The 27,943-nt window shown below is 37.5% G+C and overlaps 1 protein-coding gene across 2 annotated transcripts in view; it reads left to right on the forward strand.

The window, feature by feature from the left end:
- The first annotated feature begins 257 nt into the window (after nt 1–257).
- The window catches only part of Sp1 (transcription factor Sp8), a 43,553-nt gene continuing 15,867 nt past the window's right edge, over nt 258–27,943 (forward strand). Inside the window, exons 1-2 of one of the 2 annotated variants that reach the window (XM_065299529.1) lie at nt 258–601; nt 25,027–25,105. The gene's annotated coding sequence lies outside the window, so the exon portion shown is untranslated. The remainder of the gene's footprint in view (nt 602–25,026; nt 25,106–27,943) is intronic. The other variant, XM_065299528.1, reaches the window with a different exon arrangement.

Genomic DNA, 27,943 nt, shown 5'->3' on the forward strand with positions numbered 1-27,943 from the left:
TGTCGTCGACGACCGGCGAGCGCATTTCCACGCGCGGTCGACAGAGGCCACGCAACGAGCCGTAATTAAGGGTATTATTATCTGGGCGGTCTTTATGAATGCATGGCCGTCCTGAGGGAGGAGGGCATCCGAAGAAAACGAAACAGAAAAAACGCAAATTATAGTGTGATATTTATATTCACGTACGCGGTGGGGTTGTGAGAGGGGGCCGCAAAGGTGGCGCTATGATGAATTAAAGTCAGTACGAATCAATTCATATGAATGCATTGATGTATTGTGTCGTCTATTGTTTGTAAAATCGTCGAATGCGTCGACGAGCGAACCACCTGATGGACGGCGACGGCCCGTGAGTGCATCGAGTGCGCGGTTGAAGCCGAATTTCCCAAAAATTTTGACCTGGCCGACGGACCACAGCGCTTGTTCCGACGGAAACTGTACTTTACACCGCTTTGAGTTTTGTGTGCGCCCGGCGAGCGATATCGAACTGAAAAACACATCCATTTCAATCTAATTAAAGTGTGTTTTTTGTGCGCATCCAGGAACCACGCTGGAGGAGAGAAGTGACAGAGAAAAGGGGCACACGTCCCCGGAACTCTTAGCCGTAAGCGAATTTTATGCACCACAAGATATTTTACACTCAAACACAACCCAAAGATGGAAAAAAATTAATCAACGCGGTGCGGCTTTTTGACGCCCATTAGTAAACGTCCGAGCGCGGCGAGAGACGAGAAGATTTTCGTTATTAATGATTGTATCTGCGCTGCGGTCCGTTTAGGCTCGCTCCTTGGGTCCTTTCATCTTCAACTATGATATGATGAAGCTATTATGTGCACCACAATGGCGAAATCTAATTTTCCGTATAACTTTTGTTTGTTCAAAACTTTAAACCTTTTTTCTTTTCAATTTGTCACTGTTAATGTCTAAAAAGTACGTTAAATCAACATTTACACAAGTTACACCGATTTTAAAATTACTATCACAATAATAAAGCAGTTAATTAGTTTGAAACTGTTTGCCGACGGAACAAAAACGAGTCAAAATTGTTTTAACAACCAAAACCTTCACACATTACGGCCACAATTAAAACGGTTTGCGTACACATAGTTTACGTAGGTAATTTATTCACACAGGAACAAATTTAATTAGCTTTGATTGAATCACACTTAATGTGTTATGATAGTAATGATGCGCAGCAATCAACACACGAAGGAAAAAATAATGAAACGCTTTATAACCTAACAAATTCATTCAAACATAAGTATATATTGTAATAAGTATACAAAACGATAGCCATAGACAACAGCTGGATGACTTGCAAATAGTTTTAAATAAAAAATAATTCCAGACATAATTTCAACCTTAAAAATATATTATACCTGACTTTGAGGTTAAAAAAATAAAGCATTTATAATCTCCACGTACAAAACTCTAACTCAACACTATGGTTTTATGATTGTATCGCATTTGTCGTGAATCTTCCTCACTTGACTGCGGTGCAATGTGTGAAATGCAAATTGTACGCCGAGCGGCGCCGAAAACAAAATTCATGCCCCGAAATTAATTTGAATAAGCGGCGCGCCATAAATTCATTATGCGCACAATAAATGTGCTTAGCATGTAATGAGTTGGCAGAACTTTTAAGACGCCAACAAGCCGAGAAAAGCTGCGCGTTTTTTTCTTCGTCTTCATTCAATTTGTTTGCTATCTTTGCAACAAACATTTAAATCTATTTACCATATGCTGGAAGCTCGAAATCTGAGCAAGAAGACTGTAATCATCATCTTTTATTTTGCATATGCACAAAGCAATAAAGCAATAATTACATTCTCATTAAAGTGTAGGTACAAATGTGAAAGATTGGCCATCACAGTCTTGCTTCTTTCCCGCTAATGTCTCGTAGTCTTATTTAATTATTGTTTTCGTTTCGGCACGCACGTACTAGCTTTATATTGAAATACACAAATTATTATAATGTGCTTGATTTTAATGATTTAACCTTTTTTTTGTATTGTTGTTTGTGCGCTGTGTGCTCGTACGTTTTCCAGATGTTTAATTAAATATCCGTACCTTCTTGTAAAATTTGACTATTCGTTTATATTCCATCGAATCTGACGTTGAATCTTGTATTTCGTGCACGCTGCACGCCGTGCGGATTAAATACATGTCATTATGAACAATATAAAGACATAACAATTCAATTATTTATAAATGATAGCGCCGGCGTTTCTTCGGATAGTTTAACGTATAAATTAATCATAATTAGAGAAAAAATGCACGATGACGGTTCGTCAACACGAACGTGACACGTCTACACGAATATCGTTTTGTTCCAGCATGAAAAAAACTTCCGAATATACAACACAGATGCGTGTTGGATTGATAAACAAAATAGGCATAGAAAAAACGATTTAATTGCGTTTGTATTAAGAAAATTTGTTTGAAAACTGGTTTTTGTTTGAATTTATTAAAAAAAGGTTAGGTTATGTTAGGTTAGGGCACAGTGCGCATGAGCAGTAAATTGTTTTCAAACATTTATGCAATATATTTTATTTTTATGTATTTATTTTACTAAATATCTATTAAACAATACTGCATGAAAATAAGTTGAACACACATTACATCAATATTATTGTGTGTTATTTATCATTTATTCGATTTCCATTATTTGTTCTACCATCAACACAATAATTTATAAGTATTTATCTTTCTTTTGTGCTTTTATACTGCCTGACTCCCAGCACGAGCTAACACTTTCCGCACCGTCATCCAGTGGTTTATATCGAGGTATTCCGCGGGGTTGTGGCGCCCAGCAGGAGATCCTGCTACCGCAACGCATTAATCCCGAAGAGAATAATGCCTCGGTCGGGCGCACACACTCAAACACTCGTCCGCATCCCCTCGATCATATTTATTGACCTAATGAGATGATGTATCAGTGTGTCGACCGCACATTGCGCGCTCGTGCATCATCTGCATTCTGACGCCGCAAAGAGATGACACACAACACGCACAACCAGTGCGTGTGACACCGCCGAATCTATGAAGGAGACCACAGTGGGGATTCATCAAGGATTCGGTGGCTTGCACTCGATGACGGCTTTAATTTATGCGCGACGGACGCGATGTCAACGCGTGTTATGCACGTTTTATTGATGGTGAAATAATAAAATGAATCGTCGCGCTCATCTCATCGCATAAACAGATTGACGTGATTAAAATGTAATAGCTTTTTAATTTCACACGGCGGAACTGACATGAACATCAGTGAATTTGTTTGGTAATTTGTAGTGAAAAAGTCACAGTTGACAAAATTCAGTTAAAAGTGTTGTTGCTGGTTGCTGTTGGTTACCTGTATGAAATTAAATTTTACGACGACTGATTTGAATTTTCGATTATCTCGTTTCGTGGAAGGAAAATTTGGTCATTACGAAAATATAAAAATCGATTTTCGAATGGGACTGTGCGCCGGGCACGTTTTCTAATCAAAACTCAAGTTCAAGGTGGAGCTAATTATCGATAATAATCGAAAAGATGATCGATAAAGACGAAAAAAACGAATCTCGAGAGAACCGCGTGCGCGCTTCGACGACTACGTGATATAAAACTTAATCGCCTTCGGTTTGAGAATTGAGAGTTGAGGCACCCAGCTTAAACTTAAACTTTAGGGGCCACGGAACATGATAATACGCGCGGTGTGCACCATTGCAAGACAAAAACTGTGAGCAACAATATTAACTCTTGATTGGCCTTCTACACTGTCGATAAAGGACGCAAACATAATCGATGATTTTATTTTATACAAAATTCTATTATTTTAATGTGGTTGTTATAATAAAGTCCTAAGGGGACTTAAAATTATGTTAAACTTAATATAAATTATTAAAAATGAATATTATTGTGATGCTCAAAAAGAAAACAGAAAATATCTCATTAGTTTGACAGTAGACCTTAATTTGCAAAGTAGGCAACCAAATTTACATCAATAGCTTTAACTTACGTCTCCTCCACGCTTAAACGTTTAGGTACTCAACAGAAGAAGAAGTAGAAGCCAAAGCGATAACTGAAAACTATTATGCATTAAACGTTTAATCTTTAACGCACCTTTGCCACGGTCGTGGAGCCGAAGCGTTCGATCCTAATTTAGATAGAACTATCGTGATATTTATATTTATATATTCGCTCCACAAGAACAAAAACAAGAGACGCGTTAAAGTGGTTAAAATTAAAGCGGCGATGAGCTTTTAGATTGCATTTTATAATAATCTCATGCACAACACAAACCCATAAGCGTAATGGTGAGTTTTTTCACCTTTTATGTCATCGTTCCACGTTGCGTTTCGTCGTAACGTAATACAACTAATAAACAAAATGAAAACATTTTGATGATTACGGTGTGTGTTCGTGTCCGTACAAAAATCGACGCTTATAAATCCGAAATGATGCGTCGTTAGCGAGTGTACATTATTCATTAACAATCGTTGTTTATTTCACGCGATGAAACGAATTTCATGCACGTGAAGAAGTGCCGCCATTAGAGCTCATGCGCTAATACGTATATAATACGATTTGTGAAGAGCATTCTTGACCTACGCTAATCCGTGTAACAAGACGTGTGTCATTACACGATTTTTTGTGTCTGCGGTTCGAATTAAATTGCTGTCGCCGCTCGCGTTATTTGTTTGTTGTTTTTCTCTCCTTTTTTTCTTCAACCCACTGCTGATCATTGTAAACAGACGGAAAATCTACCTTTCGATCAAAAGAAGAAAAAGTTTTGTGTCTTTCTTCCGACGAAGATAATTACAGAATCTCGTGTTTGGCTCGAATTCATAACATAATCACAAGATAGACACAAGGAAAAAAAAACGACAAATTTAGTCTGCACCTAAGAAATTTAAGATGAAGATGAAGATGACTATGAACCCTTCAGGGTTTATAAATTATGCATTAGTTTGAAGTATTTTTTTGCGTGAATCTATAATTACAACCCGCTTGTTGTCTATTTGAAGGACCCGTCGGTTTAGTAACCTACATTTTTGCTATCAAAAACATTCCGAAAGGATTTCCGCATACCCTCAGCTAAAATGTAACAAAATAACAAAATATTCATGCGTCCTTATCGCCAGCAACATTTTAATTACAATGAAGCAGTAAATATATTAGAATTACGCAATGTTATTACAGCTATTATTAATAATGAAATAATAATAACTATAACAAAGCAGCGCAACATAATAAACAATTACGTTATTTAGGTATTTAAAATAAACGACGTTCTGCACCTTTTTATTCCAATTCCATGTTAATAATTTCTTGGAATCGTTCAAAATGTAACTCACTCCAAGTTCACTGCAAGTTGGATGGAAGAATTGTTAAATGATGCTATATGACGACGCTTGTGTGTGCTCGTAGATATATAGACATATAGCGCTGTGTGCAAACGAAACTAATTACTTTTAATTATTTTTTATTGCCGACGGTGCAGCGCAATTTGTTGAAGTTAATTACGTTTATTTTTGTTGCGCGCGCTTAGCTGCGAATGGCGCTGGCGTTCGTCGGCAACAGGAAGAGATGCATGCTGTTGCATTAAATTAATTGAGTTATTTTATTTTATATTGCATTGTTGCAATTTATGGTTGCATTATGAGTTGAAAATGGAATGCGAATCTTATACGAGAGATCTTCTCAAGATTTGTTTCTTTACTTTTGTAATGAGTGTAAATTCTTTATTAAAAACGGTATTAATGAGGTTATGTTGCACAATATATCAAAATGTGTTGATAGATGCTACATAACCGCAAATATAATCGTGTTTTGTTGAATTTCAACAGTTGTATTGATTTAAATTTAAAAAATGCTGTGAAATTAAAATTTTACAAAATATAAATCTGTTTTTGACGTATATTACGAATTAAAGTTGATAATTAGTCTAGTGTAGTTTTCGGTTTAGTATCGAGCTTTGTTTGACTATTTTTAAAAGACTTATTTACGTAATGTTGTGATGAATGTCTTTATATGATGTTATAAATTATGCAGTGTCATTTAACTGATATTATCAATTACTGTTTTGAAGTTATAACACTCATTACGAATGCTTTATTACGTTAATGTCCAATTCTCTTTTTAAATATTTAATTAGATGTATGAATGCGTTTTACAAATAAAAATGATTGATTTTATGACTTATCGCTACGTTGCCATTATAATTTTTATGGCAACACCGCATTTTATTCCCAATCAAGTTGTCAGTTGCGGCACTTTAACCCAACTTATCAACTTTAATATAAATATTTTCCTGTATTATTTTCTTGCGCTGCTGGTTTCCTACTTGCAGTTAGTTCATAGGCCAAAACTAGTTTCAATAAAGCAGTTTAATAACATAATCGACCGGCATGAATAACGCTCATTATGACGTACGCTTCGCATTATCTGACATGCAGTTTAAGTGCATTGTAAACAATTATTCGCACGGCAGTCTGAAACAGACTGGGTTAGAGAGGGAGGGATTACAGTCGGCAATAAAAGCATATCAAAGAGTAGATATATATGAAAGTAAGTAAGTATATAAAGTACGATTTACGAAAATACGTTGGCGAAACGACCGCAAATTTGCGTGTTTGCCTTCCGCGTCGTGGGGAGGAAGTGGCACGTTTATCAATTTACCCTTCGCCTAATGCACGCACATCGACACACTCTTGCGCACGAAGAGTTTTTCACCTCTTTCGCCACAATTTACCGCCGCATTCACCACGTGTTCGGCAGGCCGAGCGCAACGACTAAATTATCATATCATTGGCGATGGCGATTGCGTTGGCTGGTGTACCCCGGGGACATCCGAAAGCCGGTAATAACATACTTAATTATATGTTTATTAATGCAGCAAAAATGAACTGTGGTAATCATCTCCCACAAGTGCATAACTGCATAATACACTTTTTGGCAAACAAAAAACAATGCGTATAATTGTAACATGACGATTAATAAATGAATTTTCCCAAAGACATTAAAATGCAATTAGGCTAGAATGTAAAGTTATATTTTTGCATATTTTGCAACATTCTGTAAACAATTAATTAAAATTCATGGCGAAAAGATTGCCTGGACATGTGGAATTATGATAAATGCGATAAGTGGAGCCGCATTAATAAATAAATAATTTACAGCGCGAGATGCCCACGGGGTTTTTGCAGTCGGCGGAAAGATCTGAGCAAAATCAGCTGGAAATAGAAATAGCACCGATATAAAATCAGAAGTCGAATATTATGTAACATACCTATGCATTAATTAAAAATAATAATAAAATACGTTTAAACAAGTCGTTATCCATTTGAGAAACTGACAAGGAACGTTTAGTAAAAGTTGTTTAAAGTAAAGTTTTTGATACTTTTATGTAGGTACAGATAATTTTATTATAATGAGTTTCTCCAAGGAAATGAATAATCAAGACTGACAGCTGTCCTATGCTGATGGCGTACGTTGGTCGCCTGGTGAAGGGATACGTTAGGTCTACAAATTTTACCCCAATTTAGTTTTCTTCTTTTTTTTACAAAGCCCCAAAGCAATTGGATAGTATTAAAACACAAAAAAATGTGTTTTACAAGAATACCATGAGAATACTATTGTTTATAAATTTCTTAACAAAGTATTCCTAATCAATTGAATCTGTTTGATCGATAAGGCGTGGCGATAAAGTCAGCGGTGGTACTCAGCGTGAGTAATTTACACATTCTGATTGCCGGTCCAGTTATGTGAAATTATGCGAGTAACATTTTAACTTCCGATACCGCAACCTATCATTTCGGGTTGCGCGCATGCCGACTCAAACGCAGTGCCTTCGATTGGAATCCGTGATTTTATTCCGTAAATTGCGCGAGTGCGCGCAAACCCGCCGAGCCTGTGTACACAATCAGTGATAGTTTAAACTCGGATCCGCTTAATTGCTCTATGTTTACGTGTAGAAACGTACGAAAGTTTTTTCCTTGCTTTTTCAGCAAGGCAGACTTCCACTACTGGCTCTTCTAATGGACCATTTACAGTTGCGAGTTAATCGTCCGCGGCGAAATTGTAACGTAACGGACTTACAATTTCTAAATGTGCAAACAGAAAACAGGTGTAAATAAATTTTTAAAAATAGGGTTGGATGTAGATATCTACAATTGAATACTTGTTTCATTTTTTAAAGAAGAGATAGTAATCATTTCAAGGTGAACGATTAACCATACGCCGTTATATATCAATCAATAAAACACTTTTTTGCGAAAATTATCGTCGGTATACATCACGACATGATAGCACGAACCGATATGAAAAGCGCGAGCCGTGCTGTAAGAAGGAAGTCGGCAATTTATACATCGGGTAATAGTAGTAGGTAGGTAGGTAGGAGCAATGTGATTTCGTCGAGGAACGAACAAGATTTTAATTATTTGAATCTCTGCTTGCACTCACCAGCACGTTATCTTCGTGATTTTATAATTTCGAATCAATTTAAATTGCCACTTTACGGAAAGAACTTTCTGTATGAGAAAATGTTAATAATAAATAATGTAGTAACGTAGATAGGTAATAATCAGGATATTGTGTAATTCGGACGGTAAATTATATTTTACAGTCCCCAAAAAATTTTATTAGTTTTCCTGTAATTAAAGTAAAATTTTAAATTATAAATTTTACAACAATATTTTTATTTTAGTTTATATTTTTTGGCACCAATATAGTGAAAAAATTAATTGAAAGTTGTGGATTATTAAAAATTAAAAAATAAATTAATATTTTGAATTTAGTTAGCAAAGTAGGCAATTTCCAAACATTGTACAGGTTAGTAATATGTTAGGTTAAAATAGAATATGTTATGCATTTTTTGAACACTTTCTTAACTGATCTGCATTTGACGTGATAAACGTAGATTGTTGTATGATAGAATTTTTGCAATTCAATTTTTGACACGTCTTCACAAAGCATAGTAAACAGCTAATTGAATGTAGTGATTAAATTAATTACGACGATCATAAATCGTTTTCTGTCACTTCGTAGACGAACGCGTCTAAGTTGTTTCGCCGCGTGTTATTGTTATTTCATTTCAGTTGTTGAACCACTCGAATTCCGACACGCCAAACACTCATTAGCGTGGCTGAATTTTAATTTTTCCTATATTATGATAATTGTTTCATGCATTTATTCAAGAATTAGTGTACTTCCACACCGCGAATTCCGCACGAAGAAAACGCGTTCCATTTCCCACTAAATTACTCCGACAAATTTACATTTCTTATCTTATCTATACTAAGATTTCAATAAAATAAAAATCACAACCGATAATATCTCAAGAATATGAATTGAATAGATATGAAATATTTAAAAAATAAAAATAAAGAAACGAATAAGAAGAGCGAGCACGTCAATGAATGTTTATGGATAAATCGTTTATCCGTGTCCCATGACAATGATACCCCGAAGCACGTGCGTTCTCTCCACGTCTCCACCCACGAGATATCAGTTTTGATCTCGCGCGTTCGTTGAAGAATGTTTTTAATGTCGCTATTATATCGCGTCCTCGGACAATGAGCGATCCGACATCGACGCGCCGCATCATTGTTTTACGCCGCACAACAACAACACCGATGCCTAGGCGCAGAATATTAAATTATAAAAATACGAATACCGCCGTGGGCAATGTCTTCCAAAGGTTAATAATTCAACCCATTCAAACCGTCATCATCAAGTGAAAATTTCATTTTTATTTTAAATTATTTAAAAACGGAAATTACCTAACACACCCATTAAAATTATTCATCATCGACCGGGAATAATTCAATTTCAATCAAGCGATATTCTATCATGAGGTGTGACCAATTAACTTTTTAATTAATTTTTAAAAGTGAAAATTTTGAAAGTTTGTGATTAGTAGGTGTAAACTATATCCTATATAGTACGTAGAATCTTTAGATAATGTTGAATGCAAATGTGATTTAAGATAACATTTGGTGTATTCGTTGATTGATTGTAGTAGTCGGTGTGATCTTTCTTTCGTTTTGTAAGTTGCGCCTGGTGCGCTACGTAATTAGTATCGCCACCTTGGTTCACCGCAAGATTCAAACAATAATACTTATCTAACGCACGAAGCTCGACGTGTATCTGTGTATAGCGAAAGGCAGCTTTTTCGTGTAAAAGTTGCAAAGCCGAGTGTGAACGTAATTGTTTTTTTCGGGGCGAAAACGTTTGCGCCGCTCGGTTGACAGATAGCAGGGAGATCTGAGTCGGAGTTAAGCCGGTTTGAGTGACGGCTGTTCGGACGAACAGGAAGACTCGGGTTATTATCCTGTCCATCATAATCTCCACGAGTTTCTGAAGCGTCGAAATTTTATCAAAGGCTGCAAAATTTACTAGTTTTGAATACTTTTATTTATTGTAGCTAAAACTGAAGAAAAAAATCATTTAATAAAAATATTTTGTGCTGTGCATCAGATCTAAATGAAGAAGATAAACTTATAGCCGAAGGAAGACGGCCGACACGATCCTCAATCATCTGCCAACGTGTTTATAACATTCGTACGTAAAGCGTGCAGCAAAATCATAGACTGCGTCCGGAATAATATATAATTAATATCGCTTCTTGAGATGTTAAATGCAGCTTAGATGAAGTGCGACTGCCACCAATAAATAAATCGAATCATTTCGGTGAGCATCATCTGCGAGGGTTCGTATAAAGGTCCAGACGGTCTGTTTTAGGGTGCGCCAAAACCATACAAACGCATCACACAAAAAAACATAGGAAAAACAAAGAAAAGTCAAGAAATAAAATAAACGGTTGTGCTCTGTTTGTGCGATTTAATTACGGGTTTGGATTGTACGGATTGTTATTATGAGAGTGTAGCATGTGATTTCTCGGTGGTGCTTATGCTACCCTTTAAGTGCCCTCCAGTGTGGAATTTTTTAATAAACGGTACGATTCGTAGAATTATCATTATCGCCCCGCGAAGAATTATTAACGATCATTTCGGTCATGTTGCACGATGCACCACTGCAGCACCTTTGACAGCAAGTAATTAAATGCATTTTTTACATAGTTTGAATCTCATAAATCGTTCGCAATGCGCTGTGATAGTTATTTTCAACTCGGCACGAGTTTTCATTCGTACATTCTTGAAATACTCACTCTGGGTATGTTTTCCGAAACATTTAAGTAGAATACTTAGAAAGCACTTGACGCACGATCTTGGGAAAACGTCGAAAAATAATCGTAAACGTATTCCGACTTCAGATAATAGTGCTTGAATAAAAAAGGAAGAGAATGCATTATTCAGGACTGGTTTGGGTGTATATGCTATGGCGAAGGGGAAATATGGAAACGTGAAGTGCGAAGGAGCGTTTTTCGTATTCCGGTGGTCGTTTCCGGGTCAGCACACTAAATCGACACGAGCGATGATGCGGAAACGAAGTCGCAAAACTCGAAAAAACTACGACGATATAAAACGGATGGGGAAACGTCGTCGGTGTCAGCATTTTTCAGTCAACCAGTGATGCAGTTTTCGCTGATTTTATTTTCAAAGTGTGAAAAGTTAAAATTGAACGGTTTTAGATCCATCACTGTCATATTTATGTTGAGGTTATTGTGTTGTTGGATTTAGTCGTACAAGTAAATTGTGTTGCATAAAAATATTTTAATAAAGTCATAGTTTGTTCACTAATAACTATAATTTCCATTTGAACGACAAAGCACTCCGGATGGAAATATGTGTGAAACTGTGCAAAACATAAAAAGTTTATAAAAAAAATATCAAGCAATCAATTTTCGATAAAGATTTATTATCGCTAATGCGCGGAAAATGCTAATGAGAGCGCTCGCGAATGTCCGCCCGGTGCTAAACAGATGGAGGTGCCATGAGTGGCCGCCATTCCGCCCATGCGGAATGCACTTCATGACCAGAAAAGGCAACGCAGTTATTTTTACATCGTAACACTATGAAATTATCCGCACATTCAGATTTCATATTAGATTTCACAAATGCACCTAACCTAACCTCAATAAATGCATTAATTAAAGCGCTAGCCTTATATAGTTTCAATTCATCGCAATCAACAATTAACGTCCATGTATAATATAATCATCATCATTCTGCTAATTGACATCACAAGGCACGGCCCCCCTGCCGGTAGCGTAGAGAGTGATTGTCGCATTGTTGACTTTTTCGTGCGTCGAAAAAAGCGCTTAATACTTGACAGGTATGTAATTTGATAGGAGTACATAAAGTATCACTGAGTCTCACATTAATAGACAATGATTAGTCACCTACGATGATTGTAATTAAAATTCCATAGAGGCGGTACAAGGCACGAAGCGAAAACAAACAAAACAAAATGAAAGCTATAAACGATTAGTGTTTAGTATGAAATTTTCATTTAAATCACTACTCCGCATGATAAACTTCTGAACATGTTTGTTATCTTTTATTTTATATTAAACGCATTAGCTTATCCGCGTTTATCGCATCCGCGAAGCGTTGGGACGTTGACAAATTGCACGCATAAGCCATATAAGCAAACGCAATTAAAATACAAATTGATATTGCATCGATGCGCATGAAATTGTTTCATAGACGAAGCAATATATCATAAAATTTCATACCGTTGGGTATACAGCGACGCGCCCGTGAGCATCTTCCCAAAACCCGCGTTCATAAATTGTTATCTCCAAAAACCGAAAACAAAACACCTAAAAATCATGTTTTGAGTTTTGAGTTTTAAGTTTTACTTTGCTGTGTGAGTGAGGGAGAGAAAGAAAGCGAGATTGTGAGATGAAAGAACGCTCACATATTTTTCGAGCAATTTTCTTCTTTGGGACAGGCTATAATTACACCCCCCAAAGCGGGTCTATAATTTGATACGAGGGCGGCTGGGCGCACCTTTGATACGATGTCAATTACCCCGGGTTCGGTACTGATTATCCTCGGATGCGAGCGAACGCATCACCGATCGACGCCAGGCACTGAGTGTTCATGCATACATTATCGAATTATCATCATCCAGCGAATATAAGCTACATAAGCCCTAGTACCCAATATCAGATTGGATACACCTTGTTTGGAAATATATGGCACATGCATGTTATATGAGCCGCGCGAGTATGGCACTTTGATCTCGATGAGCGCGTCGTATGCTAATTCGCTAATTTGTGTAATATTGTGTACTTTACACTCGAGCTGCACAACAGAAAGCTTCGTTATCTCGTCGTGGGTGTTTGTAAGCATATACGCACTAATGGTGCAAGTGTAAGTCTAAAAATTCTACAAGAAGTAAAAAATTGATGTAGAAATGGGTCTAAAGTGGATCGGAAAGGTTGGCGGTGTTTCTCAATCGGTTTGTGTGTGTGTATGTTGACCGCGTGAGCAGGCGAACTTTTTTGGTGATCACTTTTACTCTCGCTCTCTCATCCGCTGAGGTCGGGTACGGTCAGACTGCCGTTTTGCAAATAGTCTAAGGCGCCGGTCGGATCATCAAGTAAATTATTCCGAAAAGCAATCCACGTCTGGCACCAATGCAAAAAGAAGAAATAAAAAACGCAAACTGCAACACACGACGTGGTTATGGATTCCTAGAGGAGACTAATTTTATGCAAATCACTTGAATTACTTCAATTGAATCCATTAAAATGAGGTTAGAATAAGTTAACTGCGATCGGTAGGTTAGATAACCCATTGTACAGATGAAAATGTCAAAATGTCAAAACAAATCGAGATTTATTTTCGTTTTCGTTTGCTTCTAGTCTTCTAGATCAGATATTATATGATATAACACATCAAGGCACATAATTCTAATTAATATTTTCCCACAATGTAAAGTGTTGCTGGTTGCTGCGTTGCCTGCCCACCTTTGGGTTTTAATAGGAACTTGCGGTGGAGTGAAAAGAAGAACCGCCGGTTTAAGACAATGCATCATACACGGCGGAGCCGCGTGTTGTGGTGTAGCATTTAAAATTACGTTAATGCCCTTATTTCTAATTAAGGCACGGCCCCGAAAAGCGGCCGGCGGCGTGGCGCCTGTGTGAGGCTTCCGATTTACCTGGTCGCGGCGGCATCGAATCGATTTCACACTTTGCCAGCTACAATTTGCACGGTTTAATAAAAGCTTTGTATTTTAAGTGTTGTCAACTGTATCTTATACATATTAATTAGGAATTGTTTAGATTTTATTAGTTTATTATTATTTTCTTTATTATTTTCAGTTTGATTATGAATAAATTGATTTTTCGTTGAATGTAGGTGGTAAAAATAATATAGAATTACCAGAAGCGTCACGGTGTTTGAAAATCAAGCAGATTCTTTTCAATTTTGCACGCACCATTTATAAGTCCATTTACCTAACTTATTACCGAAAATACTCGTAAACTTTGCAGACGTCGTTATCTGTTAGTTTGTCTAGGGCGGTTAGGTCATATTAGGGCGCAACCTGTTCTTTGGTGAGTGACTTTTGGCGCCAGACAGACTTCACACGTTTCAAACAATCAAAAATCGAAAAAAACACTTTTCGTGGTCACAATTTATGTACCTATTTCTTCTAAATTTTTTTTATTGATAGTATTTAATTTATTACCATCAGCAATTGCTTTTTTTTTGTTTCTTGCGAGTAATGTAATTAATAAAATCAATTAATGAACACTCCTGCAGGTATTAAATATCAGCAGCATATATTTATGAAAATTAATTAAATTGCAATGCGGTGCAACTCTTTAATTGAATTTAATTTGAAATTAATTGCTTTTCCTCATTCGCCGCACAGTGAAATGAGCGCTTTTAATAATTCGCCAAACGAGCAAATTCCAATGTTTTCTAGATGCACTGTGGTCCTGAGTTATCATTACCGCCGCGATTCAATATTTAATTTTCTTCATAATTCATGCAGTCATGAATTAAGTGTTTCGACGTGTACAAAAAGTAAACACACACACAAATACAAATACATACACACTCACTGTAATATAAAACATTTCTTCGCTTTTCTTCGCTGTACGAAGTATACTCGTATTAAATGAATTTTCGAGTTCACTCTGTTGAAATATATTTTTTATAAGTTGACAATCGGTGCGCCACGTATGCGGTACGTGGTAATATCGTGGTTATGACGGAATCGAGCAAACGTTAAAACGTAACGAGACACGTGCGATGTTCCCATAGTTTGGCCGCCTAACGACTTGTAAAAATGTCAACCGTGAAGTCGACGTTTTGCCAGACAATGCGCGGCGAAGTTATTGCGGGCGAAACGATTGCATTGAGAGAAAATTGTCACGTAATATTCTGGAAATGCATGCCATTATCGCAATATTGATGTTTTCAACGTTTATGCATTTTTAAAACGGTTTTAAATTGTTTAAAGTTTTCAAAGTTTTTAACTCGAACTGTGTTTTCAATACGTATATTATCCATACTAGCATTATGAATAGAAAAATAATGTTGTTATCTCAAAATTGGTGTAAAATTGATTCTATAATATGTAATATTTATCAAAAACGGAAAAGTGAGGTTACGTCTGTAATTGATGCCAGAAAATAGATATTTTCAGTTTTATTTTATGAATAATAAATATTTCTAGTAAATAGTTCTTATAAAAATTACTAAAAATTTAAATTAAGTAGTAAAATTGTTTTGTTTAAAACAAAACGTACTTTTTGTGGATTTTGAAGGTTAAGACAATGACACAAACGTCATCTATCGATTTAATCCAAAGCGTAGCGTCTTCTTGTTGCCAAATGTTTGTGTTTGTGACAAATGTTTGACTCCCTTTTGACATTTTCAAACCGGCTGCCAGCGTGTGGTTCAATGTTTAATGAGTGAACACAAGAAGAAGCCGAAGAGGATCATTAAAGATTATGTAAGAAGCAAAAGCCACCCCCACGCATTGCGTAAAGTGCGTAGAGCGCCGTTTCAAGGGGGACGAGCACGCGCATTCACCAACACACACACATAGGTACATACACGCCGCCACCGCCAGGATTGCGTATCGAGGGAAGAAACGTGCGCCGCTCTCGCACCCCCGCGCGCTCTCGAGAGTGGGTGTGGCGCGACTATAAATCAGTTACAACCACGAAAGAGCCTCTCTCGCCGCCGTAATACGACGGCGCTTTCCCGATTTTCGTTCGTTCACGTCCCCCGTTTTCCCAACCCTCACACACCACTCGAAGCTATTTCGACGTGCGTGTGGGATAAGGACCATCACAGCCGCAGGATGGCATTAAACTAGGGTGGCTGCCGACGCTATACATAAACATATATATTCCTACAAGATGCGAGATGAGCAGGATCAGGAGTGTATCTGTTGTGAGGGTTGCCGAGAGGCGCCTTTGACCCTTACTTTTGGCAAATGAATAAAAATCACCATCCTGCGTCCGTAAAAGAATAAATAAATGTGTTGTGTTTTAAGGATTAAGCAAAAAAAAAAAAAATAAATAAATATAACCAGAAATAAAATAGTTTCAAGTTGTTTAAATTGAGCTTAGAGCACTTTTCGCTTTGTAGAACACAATAACTAATAAATTATAATACGATGATAATAACAGGTTGTGTTATCACTCGCTAGTCAAGACGAAGCGCAGCACAACTCGCGACATGCTACTTCATTCGTGCTGTTCGCATCCTGCAGGATAATGCAGAGCGTGGCGAGCGGCGGTTCGTCGCGCAAAAGCCTCGACTACCACACGCACAAGTAATCAATAATCGGATCCAACGCCCAGCTATCAATAACTTGGTAATCCGCCCACAAGGCTTTCATTTGTCTTCCGACATCGAGGCGCTCGCGTTGGCTCCATTGTGTTTTCGGATGTTTATTAAAAACGAGAAAGAAAAAAACACACACACAATGCGCAAAGAAGCTCGCGAGGTTTTCCCCTTCGATTTAAGGATTGCGTGTTTTATTCGCGGCGATCCAGCACCAACTAAAGAATAATGGTGATACAGGCTGCAAGATTTTGCGTTGCTGGATGATGTTTTGTTCCATTGCTTCGCTTGTGCTCGCAATTATTGTTTTGCACACGCGCTGCGGGCGAGTCAAGCTGAGTGTAATCACAATAGGACATTGTGGCTTGCCTACTATTGTTTAGAAATACTTACACTAGAGTAGAGTTAAGTTGGTTGCAGTTTAATCGATTTCTAACCTAAAAATAACTTATTCACTTATTTTAAGTTTTATAAATATTGACGAGTATTTCTTTGCTTGCCTCCCACACAAACTTCACACTTGTGTGTCGGTCGAAGCGCAGACCAATTAAAAAATAGCTGCACGCCGGGGCTGAGGTGGCCAGCGACCGGCCAACCACGGCGCGCATCTCGACAACATTGATAAATCGAAGCCGTATCTACATCTGACGCGATATTCCCGAGTGTAAAAAAAGGCTCGTCGCTGGTTTGCCAACTCGCTGGTACTCACATCGGCCGTACCTGTGCGCCCATATGGTTGCCAACGCGCGCGCGGTCAAGGGAATTAAAAATAAATGGAAAGAAACGCGATGGCAATGGCGACGGACTGAAACTTGTTTTCGGTTCCCATACGCACCAGCGCGCACATAATCTACGCCACTCTTCTTCTCATATGAGCTCAGTCTAATTGGTTAATTTTCTTTATCGATAGGACGCGCTTTCTTAATGCGCAATGCTCCGTCGGTGGGAAGCTGAGAGAGTCACAGCACCGAAACGACTTCGATAAATGACTTCGGAAAGCAATATGCGTTTTTGTAATATCCTTCGAAAAAAAAGTACCAAACGATAAACATCTTCTTACTGTATTCCTCTATATGTGTGTGTTGGATGAGATTTTTTAATTATGAAAAAAGTAACCACGTGCATTATTAAACGATCTCATTAACTATTACATGTTCTTGTTAGGATTCATATCAGTATATATTCGAAACCTATAATTTTTGATAATTAATTACATTAATCACGTAGGTATATATAAAATGCGTGAGCATGCGCGTGGTTTTCGGAAATTGACCTCCATGTCGATGGCGATTTCACGTGAAAATGCGTCGATTTACATGCGTCGTTGATTTATTAGATAAATTTCGGGTGGCGCGCACTTTATCGACGACCACCACGCTACGTTTTTAATCTCAACGCGCAACTACGGCCAAATTACGTAAAACACGCACATGCCTAACCCTTATTGTCGAATGCCGCCCGAAACCATCTCGTATTATCGTAATAAAACATTGGCAGCTAATTTTCGAGCCGAGTTAACGATATCAAACGCGTCCAACGCGCCCAACGCTAAATATATAAAAAAAAGAAGCATGTAATGTGTTCATATTAAATAATAATCATCCACCCGCACACGCAGCCCAATGTTGGCCATGAAAACGGAAGAAATTGATGGCGCAGTTGGCGAAAACAGCTGTTCATATAATACGCCACCAAAGATTTCGGTTTTTAATAAACCCAAACCGAAAAAAAAACCTGGAAATTCAACGGAAACAAAGAAAATAAAACGGAGGCAATTTATAGCAATTAAGTAATTACGTGTACTAATAAATTAACTTTGTAACGAAATGTCTTTTATGATTTATAAAACGTTTTCGAAATTAATTTTGGTATTTAGGGGATAAAAATTCGTTTTTAACACATTGTACACGCAATATTTTTTCGCCCACCTGAATAAAATGCCTTACAGCGTGGAATTTTAAGAAATAAAGCAAATAAAGTACGAAATGTGGCTGGAATGTGGTTGATTTGATCATGAAAAGAACACAATGCGCCTGCGAGTGGTTAAAATCCTTCGGGTGGGTTTAAAATATATTGCGGAGCGGTCGCGTACGCGCGCCTCACCACATCGTGGGCCCGGGAGTGTAAGTGATGAGAAAATTACTGTGATCAAGGTGTGTAGGCTTCTCTCCGCGCGTCGCGGGGCCCGTCAATCCATCAATCATTGGACTAATCATTTTTTGATATAAACAGTCGTAAAGTGCATACAAATCTTTGTTGATTATTGTTATTAAGGCCTTTATTAGATGCAACCCGTGAATTTGTGCGTGTTTCATTAAATTTTCAAAATTGATTTGTTGAGTGCGCGCGCTCCATCATCGAACGCACTTATTGACACATTACACACATCACATTGTGTGTAATTTTAACGAGACTCGTCCGAATTCCTAAATAACCACTGGTGGTGAGATATTTATTTTCGAACACGCGCCGTTCAAGAATGCCGAGAATTTCAGCTTTGCATTCATCCGGAACTAACGACCATTAGTAATTCGAATGACCAAAAGCTTGAGTTGTGAGTGGAGAAATGAAAAATCGATGCGGTTCACGCACGTGTTATTGCTATCGGTTTGAAACGACACGTGCTGAGTGCGAAACGTTAAAATTCCACAAACTCGTCGTGTCTATTAAAACTAATTAATTTAGTTCTGAGAAAAGATTATTTTAGCAATAGTTGGTTGGTTGGATATGTAAATGTGAGTGTGGAGCGCGTTATGCAGCACGATAACATGCGTTTCGGTGTAATTTATCGAGTCCATTACGAAAATCATCCAGGTGCGTCGCGACGCCCACGTTGCCATAGTGATGGGGGTGAACTCGAGGGCGCACGGCGTCGGCGAATAAAGCACAAAGGCTAGCCAGCCCTCAACGCGCCTAAACAAAGCTTGCGCGTCGAACACGCCTACGCGAATCTTACAATTTTACCACCAAACGACAACATAACCTAAAATATTTACTTTGAGACACGTGTATGGCTATTAAATTGATTGAGTTAATGTTTTTGCGAGTTCAGAATGATACTAATTATTTTCTACAAAGTGACGTGTAGATATTATGAATGCATGTTTAAATCGGCTTCAATTATTCAACGCGCGAGTCGGTAGAACGCGCGCATTGCTTGTTAAATAATATCGGTACGGTTGCGGTGTGCGCTGTTTGTCGGGGATTGGAATAAAATGAGAGATAAATGGTGGCCGCATGAGTCCCGCCGTGGATAATTAGTAATTACCGCTTTGTGTATAATTGCTTGAATCTATTTCTTGTAATTTATGCTCGAAACGACCGATCGCATCGAATAGCCGGAGCATGTGGGTACCGAGCACTTGGTCGGATGATTTATTAAAATGATGTAAACATTTATTCAATTACGACACACGTCCACGGTTTGATTATTTATTGCTCACATTTTCTTCGAAGACATGATCAGAAATTTCAATATATTTTTTGATTGTTTTTTTGATGAAAATAAATGTCAATCTTACATTATAATTATTGTGCGTACACATTAGCACTCGATGTTGATGGAAAAGCGTATCATCATGCCCGTCAAGTGCTCGCAGTGTGTTTACTCTACCGCCCTGTTTGCACAACAATACGAGTACGCCAACGCCCTTAATGCTCGCCACCTTACCACCTTTCGTTTCAAGCGCGTACACCGCGAGCGAATAAATGTCTACGTAAATATTGAAATTACCACAACCGCGCCTCACGTTTTTTTCGAGGCTTGCTGCCCCGCTGTGCGGTGTTTGTATTATTCGGCTTGTCATATTTTTTCATTGCGGCGCGTTGCCCGTAAATCAGTTCACCTGTCACTGCGATATTTTATTCGCCGTGTCGGAGGCGCGCGCTGTTTTTATTCGCCATTATATTTATCGCTCGGCACACGGATTTTTTTTTCTCCCTTGGTGTTTTGATGTTGTTGTGAGGCAAATTACAACGCTTTTCCGCGTGCTTCGAGAGCACATCATGAATACGAGAATATGGGTGGAATAAGCATTATACGAATTTCGTGGTGTAACCTCATGAGAGATGGAGAAAAAAACTGCCGAGGGAGAGCTGCAGCCGGGTATAAATCTTGTCGCACGCTCAATTAAACATAATATATCGGCTAAATTGAGCATAAGCTATCGATGATGTTCGAATAGACGATGCTCAACTTGTGTAGATCTATAAAAAATACGAACCTGATGTAGATGATTTCAGAATAGTGAATAAATCTTGTTACGCAAGCTAAGAAGGAAGCTGTCGAACGAAGGAAGTTATAAAAACGACTAATACTTATAAATTCGATAATGAATATTGTTAAAAGCCGATCGCACGCCCAGCTTTTAAAGCTTTCGCACCACCCAACTGATGAATTACGCGCAGTCACCTCTTTCGATACCTAACATTTTTCTACTCGTCAAATGCGCATGCGCGACATGGCTGCCGTCTGACGCTAGGCCAAGGAACGCGTCTAATTGTTATAATTACAGCCTTGTCTCGTTCTTATCGGACTCAAGCTTTTTGCAACTGTTTGATGCTCGTGTAGCACATCTTACCTTCATTATTTCTCTCGTTATGTTATCAAAGGATCTCAGTGAAAAGCGCAGGAGCAAATGGGATGCAGACGTTTATTCCGAATATGGTTTGACATATGACTGGTGGTATTACTGGTTCTGATATTTTCAATATGGCAACACTGCTTTTGAGTAAATAGAATATATTGAGAGGGTTGAAAGTTATCTATCCTTTTAGGGTGGCGTTTTGCAAGGGTATCAGACACTTGCTGTTGTCACCACATTGTTAAAGATGATTGATTCTGCATAACGCGCGTACCAGGCCCGAACACTTTTCAATCCTTTTCACAACCGTAAAATCTTTTAACGTTTTCACATTATACAAACATGTTATGCTTTTGATCGATTATGATTGATACTATTACTATACTTACAAATTTTTGTTATAATCGCTTGCAATTTCCGTTTGGATTAAAGAATGAAACATGAAACATCAAAATAACAAAATGTCGATGAGTAATCTTTGCAGTTTAATCAATTACGAATGGAATAAAAAGTCCAGTCAATGCAGCCAAGTTGATTAAAGCTTGCTTAATTAACTTAATATCTATCTAGTATGTATGTAACTGCGACTTGCCTATAAAGCAGATATTTGCATATTTCAACCATAAAAACACTCATTTAATGCGCGCATCCCATTCGCCCAAGCTTAATTTAATTAAAAAATTATTACCAGCAACGCCCATTATTAAGGTAATTCCAATTTGAAATAAAAACGCGCACGACTCGGATATTAAATTCCATTTCGAATGCGTTATATGCCTACATTCAGATACATTCGTATTGTTAACGGCGGCACACCTCGCCTCGTCTTATTAAAACAAAACTAAATAAATGCTAATTCGCGTTTTTAACAAGCAAAACAACAAAATGAAAAAAACGCGCAACAATTAAAATTAAAACTTGCGCCGGTACCGCTTATTTTTAATTTAAACGCGTTATTTCTGTAATTGAACCACGGAATATGATTAAAATAAAATTGAAGACTTTTAAGGTTTTAAACTGTTTTCGAATGAGTAAAGTCGAGACGAGTACAGGACGTGACGACGGTGTTTTAATATCCAAGAAAGGTGTTGGATGAAAAAAAGTTTAAATTTAAATTCTGGCGCTTCATATTGAGATAAACGTCGAATGTTGAATGTTAAATGTCGAATGCAAAATGCAAAACCTTATGAACTATAAGCGAGAACAATAAAATTATTCGAAGCAGCGACCAGCGAAGGTTTGCAAGACGTTTTCGAGCGCCACGAATTATGCCTCGGTGAATTTGACTTCCCGTTGATGTTTGTGTTGAATTTATTTAATTGTCGACTTCCTACTTTTGGAATGCTATTTAAATAATTACCAAACAGTAATGTGCATAAAATAATGGATACATATTAAGCTTTAATAGAATTTTGAGGATGTACTGTTAAATTTTCTCAATTTCTTTATTTTACAGGAAAATGCGTTTTGATGCGTTTTTCTCATATTCATGATTTTAAAAATTTAAATAAACTTTTTTTGATTAATAAGAAAATGATTGTGTCAATTAAAATCCAAAAATTGCAAGATACAAGGTGTTTTTCATCATTTGTTAACAAAAAATATAAAAAAATGTTTGTTTCTGCAATTTTTTAGTCCAATTCTATTGGTAGTTAAGATTTTCAATGATAATAATAAGATACTTATATGCGTATTTATTGTGCGTAGTTAATGCGCTTGTGTAGTGATAATAATTGCCATCCAAGCAGCCATTATGCAAACCAAGGAATTCGCAAAACGCACATTAACATGCACATGCGTATTCTTCGCTCCTCATTATCGTAAACAATGCAAGCGTGCAACAGGAATTCATAGCAACAATAGAAATGCATTTCAATAAATAAATATTTATAAAACACACAGAAAATGCACGCGTTGTATCAGAAAATCTATACTCACCTACAAGCAGGATATGTCTGTGCCCACAGGTAACATTTGTACACAAGTTAACAATTTATAAGCAATAACCGTACGAATGTGAGAGGTTATCGTTTATCTGCTCTTGACAATAGACTTGAAATGAATGAGAAATGCATTTTTGCAATGCTTAAAACAAACAGACAGCAAATGGGATAAGAATCAAGTAATTTCGCAAAGGAATTGAATGTAAAAATTTCTCACACGACGTTAAGGTGCCGGAAAATTTTAATTTGAACGCAAGCGCACCCTTAAATTATCTAATTAATTTATTTTTTTTAACTTTTAAGTAGTTATATTTTTGCTACTTGCGTGAAAATGACTCATAAAGTGTTTTATGCAGATTTTAATCACTTTTTCAAAAAAAGAATTGAATTGGTGTTGTGCTATAAACGATAAAAATATTTAAAAAATAAATAACTACCTGGGTAGTACCTATATGCCTACATAAGTTTGCTGTTAAAATAAAGAAAATAACGAAAATTACCATTACCATCGCTCGGTTGCACATTATGAAGTTGTTAGTTAGGCATAATAAAATTTTGTTTTGAGGCGTGTGGTGCACGCATCTTATCGCACAATGTGTTACGTCGGTACTCAAACGAGTAAATTCGTGAAAATGTTGGAAGGAAACTAAAAAAAGAGTGGGTAATGTAGGTAATGCTCCTTTTTTGCCCGCGGTGCGGCGTACAAATTGATACAGTATGCTCGTGTTGTTAGTGTGGGAGGTAGACGATAAGGCTAGAAAAATAAGCGAAGTCGTGATAATAATCTCCGACGAGCGCATGGCAAATTGCCCGATAAGTGCGTTATAAATGATCTCCTCACATGACAAAACAAATACCCGAGTAATGTACACCTCGTTATTCCAACACGGAAAGTGAACTAACGTCTCTTCAAAGTAGATTTATTCATCATTAACACATATTTATTTAATTTTCAATAGAATAAAAATCAAGAAGAAAATTTCGACAAAATGAGCAAACAAAAGATCAAAAAGCGTGTCCGATGAAAAGATTCAGTCATAACAGTGGATTAAACTCGACATGCGATAGCCCAAAGGCAAACTGAACCCTTATTAGGGTAGTAATAGAGGATTCATCCAAACAATATGCTCTAATCATGGCAAATAGCTTTTTAGTCAATTGAAAATGAAAATTCTTAATGTTTGCTTCCCAAAAGAACACCCTGTAGATTTTAGTGTTCATACCACTGGAATGAAATCCTCGGGGAACGAAACGATGATGAAGAGAACCCGATGATTCTGTTATTACACCAAATCTGTTACATTTGATTAAATCCGCACGCCGCGCGACGCTGGGGTGCATTTTAAAGCAAAGTCAAGCTGAGTGGAAAATCGAGGGGTGAACTATCTTCACGGTGGGATCACGGCTCACAAACTCCCACGAATTACGCTTTTATTTGATTTCAACTTGCATCCGCCGATAATCACAACACACAGAAAAAAATTGAATTTGAATCGATGATTAATTTTGTTTTAATTTTTTGTTACAGGTAAGCATCCTTCTTGGTTTCTCAGAACTGCAGTGTGTAAGTGTGTGTGTGAGACTGTGAAAGACACATTGAATGTTTTGATAGTTTTCGTTTTGTTTCGATCGAGACGTGGTCGTACGTGCGCGTTTTTATCGCGTCATTTCGGACGTGGAAAGATGAGCCTCGTGTAAAAAGCACGGCGCGCAGCGCAGCGCTAGACGTTATCAAGCTGAGGCCCCCGCATACAGAAATTTACTGTCCATAATTACAGGGTTGGCGATATTTAATTACAGATGGCCGGGGCACAGGCGCTGGCTGCCAACTCGGGCACCGGCCGCCGCGTCGACTACGCTGCACTGCGCTGTGTATCTTGTAAGTTATGAGAATATAACCTAACCTAACGAATGAGAAATGCACACTGTATCGCACGGGTTGCACTTCCACACATATATTGTGTTATCTCTTGACAAATCAACCAAAGAAACCAAATAAAAAACATTTCGAACCATTCTACGAAGAAATATTGATGATTATATTTACTCGTAATGCGGAGTGGAATAATATCAATTGAAATTATTTTCAAATTATTAACACAAAACCCGCATATTTTTAATACATAAGTATGAATAATATGCGTGTATAATTGAAATCGTAATTATTGGCACATAAATGAACTCAATAATTCTCTATACGCAGCTGTTGATAAATAATTTTAAAATAAATATTTTGAAACATATTTTAGTCATTATACAAGGGTATTTTTTGGGTTTGGGAAACCTTCAACTCGCGAAGACATTGATCATCTTAAGATTTTTAAGTTTCTCAAGTCTGTAATTAGCCGATGAGGCCGTTGGCGATTTTAGCTCCTTCGAATTTTCACATCACTGAGTGCACACTCTAAATTTATTAGGACTGCAACATTTGCAAAGACAAACGAGTGAGCATCAGTGACGGGCGCGCGAGGGCACGAGTTAAAATATGATTTATTGAAATTCAAAATTACACGTTGGTTAACACACACACACACCATGTAATAAAATATTTCTATATAGTAATTAATAAGGTGTAAAGGGTCTGAGTATATAAACCTCAATAGACAACACGAATCAAAGGTGTGATTGAGAACAAAGTCACATTTTTGAATTGGTGTGAACTGCAGAAAGAATGATGGATCATAATTTTCATGTCAGTGCACGCGCATAAGATATATGTAAGATCTGTCAAAGTCAATGTGGAAAATTACATACCTTATGCAACACACAACATCCCTGCGGGTAATCGTCCTACCGTTTTCTCTGCTTCGAATTTTATGATGCTGGATGTGTACAATTCTCGTGGCACGGTTGCATTGTTTTGATAACGATTATAATTTCCCTGTCGGAATGCGCAGTTGGCCCTAATTGCGGTTGGGTTTTGAGTGTGTGTCTAAATAACAGAAACTACTTTTTCTGAATTCCGTGCGCCATGAGCGGATAAACGCGAGATAAAGCGCTGTCTCTCCAGCGAGAGATGCGTTTACATCATTAATTTCGATGATTAATATCTGGCATCGGCGCGCGTCGAACGGAACGATTTCCAGCCCGTAAATGGATCATTTTTCATAACGCATCCACTTCATCATTATTATAACTTACTCGCTCGAATTGTCGGCGGCGTGTCGTGATGCGCTACATGCGTTTTTGGTGTTTTTCCTCCGATTCTCTCTTCGGAGTCATATTTTATCGCGTCGTTTCGAAAATAGACGCGCGCTATGAGCACGTTTATTATAGGAAAAACGTTTCGACAATTGAACTTGAGTGGTTTATTTTAAGACAATTCCTTGAAAACTAAGTTTACTAAGAAATGAACATAAAAATTTATGCAAACGTTGATTTATTGACGTTGTTAATCGTCAAATAAACACTTAAAAAACACATGTTGTTTATGCGCGTGTATAATAAATAATGAATAATTATCTATGAATCGATGCAATGTATTAACCTTTCCGTTTATACCAACTTTTTTTAAGTGAATGCCAATCTTATACCTATCGATACACGTCGATAAATGAATAAACAAATTAACATTGGCTGCATTAAGTGGCTGTAATTATATTTTTTGTCGGTGAAATATTTCACAACATCGTCACATGAAACACCTTGTAGAATATCCTGAGTAGATGTTATCTCATCTCACAGCTATATCGATATAATGTTCGTAAACTATTCGAGTTGAACGTTTTTTTCACGTCTTTTTTCATTTCAGTGACATACTTTCGGGCCAATTTTTACGTTATTTATTATATCGAAACGTATAATCACGGTTTAATTTTTAATGTTAATCAGTTGGTTGGCTCGCTGGCGGAGTGAAAAACAGGAAATATAAACACATTACGCATTCGGTCAAATGACTGAATTAATTTTCAGAATTAAATTATCATTATTTATACATTCACGAACTCGCCGATCATAAGATATGTAAAAAACAACATACAAATGTTTTGATATTTGTATGACGCCATTTTGAATCAAATAAAACTATCAAATTTTTGAATTTTTCACCGGAAAACCGATCTCGGTTTCTTCTTGAAAGGTTTCTATTTTTGTGTAACCCTTATAAAAGTATCCCATGGTTCCCAACAGGTCCGTTTGGGTTTGGGATGCTTTTGATACACTCTCGTAGGGTTACTTTACCTAGCACACGCATGCAACACGCTTCAATTCGGCAATAGCCGCGATGAATGAAACCGAAAATCGTCGAATAATGGCACGCAATATAATAATAAGTAACGTGCAACACAACACAACACGAATAAAAAAAACCTGCCGCTATTTGTTATGAATGGAAAATGCCCCTTTAGGGTGCTCTGTGTCTGAAGAATAGAAGAACGCAGAGATGCTTGATGAAATGCGTCGCCACGGAATGGGAAGGAAGGAGGTGTCGTCCTTCGGAAATATGATCCTGGAGCGGAACTGGGAGGTTCCGCTCCTAGCACGTGTGAGAACGAAACACCTGGCATCATCCAGATGCAGATTACGCGTTCTGGTAGTCGGCGATGACGACGGGCAAATACTATAGTATTTAGTTTAGAGGTTTGAAAAGCGTGCTGGAGCAAAAAGCGTTGTACGATGTACCTACGTTGCAGTTGCAACAAACGAGGAGAGTGAAACAACACGGCTGCACTAGATAGGTACATACGAACAACTCCGACGGCGGAGGCGTTCTAACTTC

This window comes from Atheta coriaria, unplaced genomic scaffold, assembly GCF_025399875.1.
Source record: "Atheta coriaria isolate IRGN ID8LTWV9N9 unplaced genomic scaffold, Caltech_Dcor_3.1 hic_scaffold_3_pilon, whole genome shotgun sequence".
In the NCBI taxonomy this organism is placed as follows: domain Eukaryota; kingdom Metazoa; phylum Arthropoda; class Insecta; order Coleoptera; family Staphylinidae; genus Dalotia; species Dalotia coriaria.